Source organism: Vulpes vulpes, chromosome 7, assembly GCF_048418805.1.
Source record: "Vulpes vulpes isolate BD-2025 chromosome 7, VulVul3, whole genome shotgun sequence".
Lineage (NCBI taxonomy): Eukaryota > Metazoa > Chordata > Mammalia > Carnivora > Canidae > Vulpes > Vulpes vulpes.
The window spans coordinates 56,872,280-56,879,819 of record NC_132786.1 but is presented as its reverse complement, the minus strand read 5'-3'; the positions used below and the strand labels follow the sequence as shown (position 1 = coordinate 56,879,819).

Genomic DNA, 7,540 nt, shown 5'->3' with positions numbered 1-7,540 from the left:
CTTGAATAATACAATAATGTTCCCACGATGTTAAATAGGAAAATATTTCTTTCAGGGATTAAAATCCTAGCATAGCATGACATGAAGAATCCAGACAGAAGTCTGAGAACCCAGAAAATATAAAAGATGCTTTTGCTTGCGATGCAAGATCACACACAGTGAAGGTTTCAACAAATGTTTCTCATAGGCTTCCTCTCATCTTTACAATTCAGCTGACATTTTTGTGACAGTAGAGGGAACAGCTGGATTATCTGAAAAACTTGCCTTAGAAAGGGATGAGGCAGGTAGTTCATGGTTGAATTGTGGAGATCTTCATTGTACCATCATGGGACTATTTTTAAAAGGATCTATGATTTTTTTGAAAATTCCTTCTTGAATTAGATTAGGTTGTTAGTCACTTCTTATCTAAGCTCAGCATCTAGCATTTAAGATTATAATCATTTTATAAATCTAATACAGAAAGAAGCCCTTGATAATTATTTTTTTCAGTTATAAGAAGTTTTAACAAGACAGGTGACTAACAAACTTCAGTTTAGTAAAAGGAGATTTTGAAAATCACAGAGTCCAAAAATAGTACCTTTATAAATCTGGTTCATCTGGAGCTTCAGAAGAGTTTAAAGCATGCATCTTTTTCTAAAAAGTCACAAATTCACATATTCTAGAATAGAAACATCTGTGAAACACAATTATGCATAATTTATTTGTTATATTTATTTATATAATTAGCATATTTATATTTGCTGGTGTAAAACTAGGAAATAGTCAAGCAACTTACATTATCAACTGCTTGTGAGGAGGTTAAAGTGATATTCTTAACTGACACTTCCACCCAGAGAATATCCTTGCCACCTAAAACAACTATATTGTCTTTAGAAAACTAAGGATGAATATTTTAAATATTAGCATACAAGGCTTTGACACATATACATCATTTTCCTATATTATATAGCCCCATAATAGTTACATTTTCATATCATGTAAAAGGATAATTGATTCCATAAATAAGTAATAATTTACATCAAAAGCAATAATGAAAGAGAATGGCTCTGACTCTACAGGAACATCTGCCTACAATGTCCCTCTTCCCCTCTATTCACTATCACAAACTCAAATACCACCACTTTTGTAATCACCCCTTCTTCCTCTCTTTATACATAATCACTCAATCTTTTGTATTCCCTGAGTAGTTTGTATAATTATTTTAGCATTAGATTACTGAATTATAGTCATTACTTCCACTTCTGACTTGTCTAACCAAATATGTGGAAACTAAACAGCACACCTGCTGAGCAACCAAGGAATCAAAGAAGAAATCAAAAGGGAATCAAGAAATAGTTCAAAACAAATAAAAATGGGAACACTACACATAAAAACCTATGAGATGCTCCAAAAGCAGTTCTGAAAGGGATATTTATAGAGATAAAAGCATATATTAAGGAAATAGAAAGATCTCAAATGAACAATCTAATTTTATACTTCAAAGAATTAGAAAAAGAACAAACTAAGCCCAAAGTTAACAGAATGAGGGGAATAACAAAGATCAGAACAGAAATTAATGAAATAAACATGAGAAAGACAATAGAAAAGAGTAACAAAACTAAGAGCTAGTTTTTCAAAAAGATAAAATAGACCAGTCTTTAGCTAGACTAAGAAAAAAATAAAGAAGATTCATAATTAAAAGAAAAAGTGAAAGAGAAGATATTACAACTGATACCATAAATATTCAAAGAGTCATAACAGACTAATATAAACAGTTGTGCTCCAACGTTTGGATAAGCTAGAACAAATAGGCAAGACTAAATCATGAAGAAATAGAAAATATGAATAGATCAATAGTGAGTAATGAGTTTGAATCATTAATCCAAAACCGCACAAAAGAAGAAAACCCAGGACCAGATGATTTCACTGTTACATTCACCCAAATATTTAAAGAATAATTAGTGCCAATCCTTCTCAAACTCTTCCAAAAATTAAAGAGGAACAAACATTCCCCAATTCATTTTATGAGGCCAGCATTACTCTGATACCAAAGCCATATAAGGACACTGCAAGAAAGAAAAACAAACCAATATCCCTGATGAAGAGATAGAAGCAAAAACTCAACAAAATACTAGCAAAAAGCATTCAACAGCACGTTAAAAGGATCATACACAAAGAGGGATTTATCCCTGGGATGCAAGGATGGTTCAATATACACAAATCAATAAATATCATATACCTCATTAATAAATGAAAGATAATCCATTTCTTTGTGTCTTCTTCAATATCTTTAATGAGTGTTCTATAGTTTTCCAAATACAGATCTTTTGCCTCTTTGGTTAGGTTTATTCCTAGATATCTTATCATGATGCAATTATTATGGATTGACTCCTTAATTTCTCTCTCTTCTGTCTCAGTGTATAGAAATGCAACTGATTTCTGTGCATTGATTTTCTGTCCTTCCACTTTGCTGAATTTCTGTATGAGTTCTAGCAATTCTAGGGTGGAGTCTCTTGGGTTTTCCATATAGAGTATCATGTCATCTGCAAAGAGTGAGAATTTGATTTCTTCTTTGCCAATTTGGATGCCTTTTATTTTTGTTGTTGTTATTGTCTGATTGCTGAGGCTAGGACTTCTAGTACTATGTTGAACAGCAGTGGTGACAGTGGACATCCCTGCCGTGTTCCTGAACTTTGGAGAAAAGCTCTCAGTTTTTCTCCATTGAGATTTATATTCTCCATGGGCTTTTCATATATGGCTTTTTTGATATTGATGCATGTTCTTTCTATCCCTACGCTGTGAAGAGCTTCAACCAAGAAAGGATGCGGTACTTTGTCAAATGCTTTTTCTGCATCTATTGAGAGGATCATATGGCTCTTGTCCTTTTTTTTTTTTTTTTCATTAATGAGGCATATCACATTGATTGATTTGTGGATGTTGAACCACCTTTGCAGCTCAGGAATAAATCCCACTTGGTCATGGTGAATAATCGTTTTAATGTACTGTTGAATCCTATTGACTAGTATCCTGATGAGAATTTTTGCATCCATGTTCATCAGGGAAATTGGTCTATAATTCTCCTTTCTGGTGGAGTCTTTCTCTGGTTTCGGGATCAAGGTAATGCTGGCCTCATAGAAAGAGTTTGGAAGTTTTCCTTTCATTTCTATTTTTTGAAACAACTTCAGAAAAGTAGGTATTAATTCTTCTTTAAATGTTTGGGAGAATTCCCCTGGGAAGTCACCTGGCCCTGGAGTCTGGTTTGTTGGGAGGTTTTTGATTACTACTTCAATTTTCTTGCTGGTAATGGGTCTGTTCTTATATTCTCTTTCTTCCTGTTTTAGTAGTTTATACATCTCTAGGAATGCATCCACTTCTTCCAGATTGCCTATCTTATTGGGTATAGTTGCTCATAATACATTCTTATAATTATTTGTATTTCTTTCGAGTTGATTGTAATCTCTCCTCTTTCATTCATGATTTTATTTTTTTTTTTTTTTGGAGGGGGGGTCCATTCTCTTTTATTTTTGATAAGTCTGGCCAGGGATTTATCAATTTTATTAATTCTTCAAAGAACCAGCTTTTAGCTTTGTTGATATGTTCTTTTGGTTTCTATTTCATTGATTTCTCCTCTAATCTTTATTATTTCTCTTCTCCTAGTGGGATTAAGTTTTATTTGCTTTCCTTCTCCAGCTCCCATAGGTGAAAGGTTAGGTTGTGTATATGAGATCTTTCTTGTTTTTTTGAGAAAGGCTTGTAATACTATATACTTCCCTCTGAGGACTGCCTTCGCTGCATCCCAAAGGCAACGGAAACAAAAGCAATAATGAACTACTGGGATTTCATCAAGATGAAAAACTTCTGCACAGCAAAGGAAACAGTTAACAAAGCCAAAAGGCAACCTATAGAATGGAAGAAGATATTTGCAAATGACACATCAGATAAATGGCTAATGTCCAAAATCTACAAAGAACTTATCAAACTCAACACTCAAAGAACAAGTAATCTAATCAAGAAATGGGCAGAAGACATGAACAGACATTTCTCCAAAGAAGACCTACACATGGCCAACAGACATGAAAAAAAAAATACTCAACATCAGGAAAATGCAAATCAAAACCACAATGAGATATCACCTCATATTAGTTAGAATTGCTAAAAGTAACAAGTCAGGAAATGACAGATGTTGGTGAGGATGCACAGAAAGGGGAACATGCTTACACTGCTGATTGGAATGCAAGGTGGTGCAGCCATTCTGGAAAACAGTATGGAGGTTCCTGATAAAGTTAAAAATAAAGCTACCAGGGGCAGCCCGGGTGGCTTAGTGGCTTAGCACCACCTTCAGCCCAGAGCCTGATCCTAGAGACCCGGGATCAAGTCCCACATCGGGCTCCCAGCGCGAAGCCTGCATCTCCCTCTGCCTGTGTCTCTGCCTCTCTTGCTCTCTCTCTCTCTCAAGAATAAATAAATAAAATCTTTTTTTAAAAAATAAAATAAATAAAGCTACCATACAGCCTAGCAATTGCACTACTGCATATTTACCCCAAAGATACAAATGTAGTGATCCAAAGGGACCCGCACCCCAATGTTTATAGTAGCAACGTCCACAACATGGAAAGAGCCCAGATGTTTATTGTCAGGTGAATGGATAAAGAAAATGTGGTGGATATATACAATGGACTACTACTCAGCCATCAAAAAAATGAAATCTTACCATTTGCAATGACATGAATGGAACTAGAGGATGTTATGGTAAGCAAAATAAGTCAATCAGAAAAAGGCAATTATCATATAAGCTCACTCATGTGGAATTTAAGAAACAAAATAGAGGATCATGGGGAAGAGAGGAAAAAGTAAAACAAGATGAAATCAGAGAGGAAGACAAATAATAAGGGACTCCTAATCTTATAAAACAAACTGAGGTTTTTTGGAGGGATGGGGTAGGGGATGGTGTAACTGAGTGATGGACATTTAGGAGGGCACGTGATGTAATGAGTACTGAGTATTACAGTTGACTGATAACTCACTGACCTCTAACTCTGAAAACATTATATGTTAGTTAAATGAACTTAAATAAATTTTTTAAAAATGAAAATCATGTGAACATCTCAATAGAAGCAGAAAAAAGCATTTGACAAAATATAATATCCTCTTAGGATAAAAACCCTCAACAAAATGGGTATGGAAGGAATATACCTCAGCATAACAATGGCCATAGTTGATAAGCCCACAGCTAACATCATACTCAGTGGTGAAATGTAGAAAGCTTTTCCTCTAAGATAAGGAAGAATAAAAGGGTGCCCCCTCACATCACTCTTATTCAACATAGTCCTTGAAGTCCTACCCAGGGAAATCAGGCAAGAAACGGAAATAAACTGTATCTAATGCAAAAAAGAAGTTAAATTGTTTTTTGCAGATATGATTTTTTTATAAATTTATTTTTTATTGGTGTTCAATTTGCCAACATATAGAATAACACCCTGTGCTCATCCCGTCAAGTGCCCACCTCAGTGCCCATCACCCAGTCACCCCCACTCCCCGCCCACCTCCCCTTCCACCACCCATTCATTTCCCAGAGTTAGGAGTCTTTCATGTTCTGTCTCCCTTTCTGATATTTCCCGCTCATTTTTTCTCCTTTCCCCTTTATTCTTTTCCACTATTTTTTATATTCCCCAAATGAATGAGACCATATAATGTTTGTCCTTCTCCGATTGACTTATTTCACTCAGCATAATACCCTCCAGATGATATGATTTTATAAATAAAAATCCTAAAGACTCCACCCAAAATATATTAGGTCTAATAGACAAATTCAGTAAAGCTGCAGAATATAAAACCAATGTGCAATCAGTTGCACTTTTATACAATAACAACAGAATACTCTTAAAAAGAATAAAGAAAATCATCTCATTCACAATAGCATTAAAGACAATACAATACTTAGGGCTAAATATAACCAAGGAGGTGAGACATCTGTACACTGAAAACTATAAGACTTTGAAAAAAAAATCAAAGGTGACACAAACAATACTCATGGACAGAAAGAATTAATATTTTTATTTTATCTTATTTTATTTTTTAAAAATATTTTTTAAATGTCCATTTTACCCAAAGCCATTTATACATTCAGTGCAACCCCTATCAAAAAGACTGTGTCATTTCTCATAGAACTAGAAAAAAATAATCCTAAAATTTGTATAGAATTACCAAAGACCCTGAATAGACAAAGCAATCCTGAGAAAGAACAAAGTTGGAGGCGTCATACTTTCTGATTTTTAACCTATACCCAAAATTAGCGTGTGCTGGCTTTGGCGGCACATAGAATTAAACTGGAATGATACAGAGAAGATTAGCATGGTCCTTGCACAAGGACACATGCAAATTCGTGAAGTGTTCTATACTACAAAGCTATTGTAATGAAAACAGTATGGTACTGGAATAAAAATAGAAAAAAAAATAGACACAAAGACCAATAGAACAGGATCTTGAGCCCAGAAATGAACCCTCAAATCTATGACCAACTAATACTTGGTACAGAAGCCGAGAATATACAAGGAAAGAATAGTCTCTTCAATAAATGGTTCTGGGAAAACTGATCACCTTCATTAAAGAAAATGAAATTGGACTTCACCCTGAACATCTGATCACCCCAATGTCTAATCAAACTCCTTGTCTTCCACCTTCCCCCATGTGATATTTCATCACCCTGGCCTGCCTGCAGCAATGATCTACTGAGTCTGTTTAGCCAGAATCGTCCTTACCACTGATGTTTCTTCTTAGCAATTTTTTTAAAAGGATTTTATTTATTTATTCATGAGAGGCACAGGGAGGGACACAGGCAGAGACACAGGCAGAGGGAGAAGCAGGCTCCACGCAGGGAACCTGATGTGGGACTTGATCCCAGGTCTCCAGTATCACGCCCTGGGCCAAAGGCAGACGCTCAACTGCTGAGCCACCCAGGTGTCCCTTCTTAGCAATTTTCTACCCACTGACTTTCAATGTTCTTCTTGGCTATAAATCTCCATTTGTTCATGGTGTGTTCACAATTGAGCCTAGTTCTGGACTAGGTATCTTCCCCTATTGCAATAGTTCCTGAATAAAATCTGCTCTTACCACTTAAACTATCATCCAGTCCTGATTTTCTTTAATGATAGATGAGAAGTAAAAAGATAGAAAATGATACATCATACAAACGCTAAACAAAAGTAAGTGAGGCTATTTGTGTTGATATCAAATAACAATGACTTTAGAAAAAGGAAAGTTAAAAATGATAAAAAAAAAAGGTCAACCCATGAATGATACACAATTTAAAATGTGTCTTTATCTAAAAATAGAACTTCAAAATATATAAAGCAAAACCTGCTGTAACTGAAAAGAAAACCAGAAATATCCACAATGACAGTTGGTGACTTTAACACTTCTTTCTTGGTAATTGATACAAAAGGTAACAGACAGCAAGGATATGGAATATATATTAAAATTGGACATCACCAAGATCAAAGACTTCTATTCTGCAAAAGACATTAAGAGAATAAAAAGACAAGCCACAGTCCAGGAGAAAATC

At 35.0% G+C, this 7,540-nt stretch overlaps 1 non-coding gene across 1 annotated transcript; it reads left to right on the top strand.

The window, feature by feature from the left end:
* The first annotated feature begins 6,275 nt into the window (after positions 1 to 6,275).
* On the top strand, positions 6,276 to 6,381 carry LOC112932865 (U6 spliceosomal RNA). The gene has a single exon (XR_003237572.1). It is a non-coding gene; the product is annotated as a U6 spliceosomal RNA (small nuclear RNA).
* Positions 6,382 to 7,540: the final 1,159 nt, after the last annotated feature.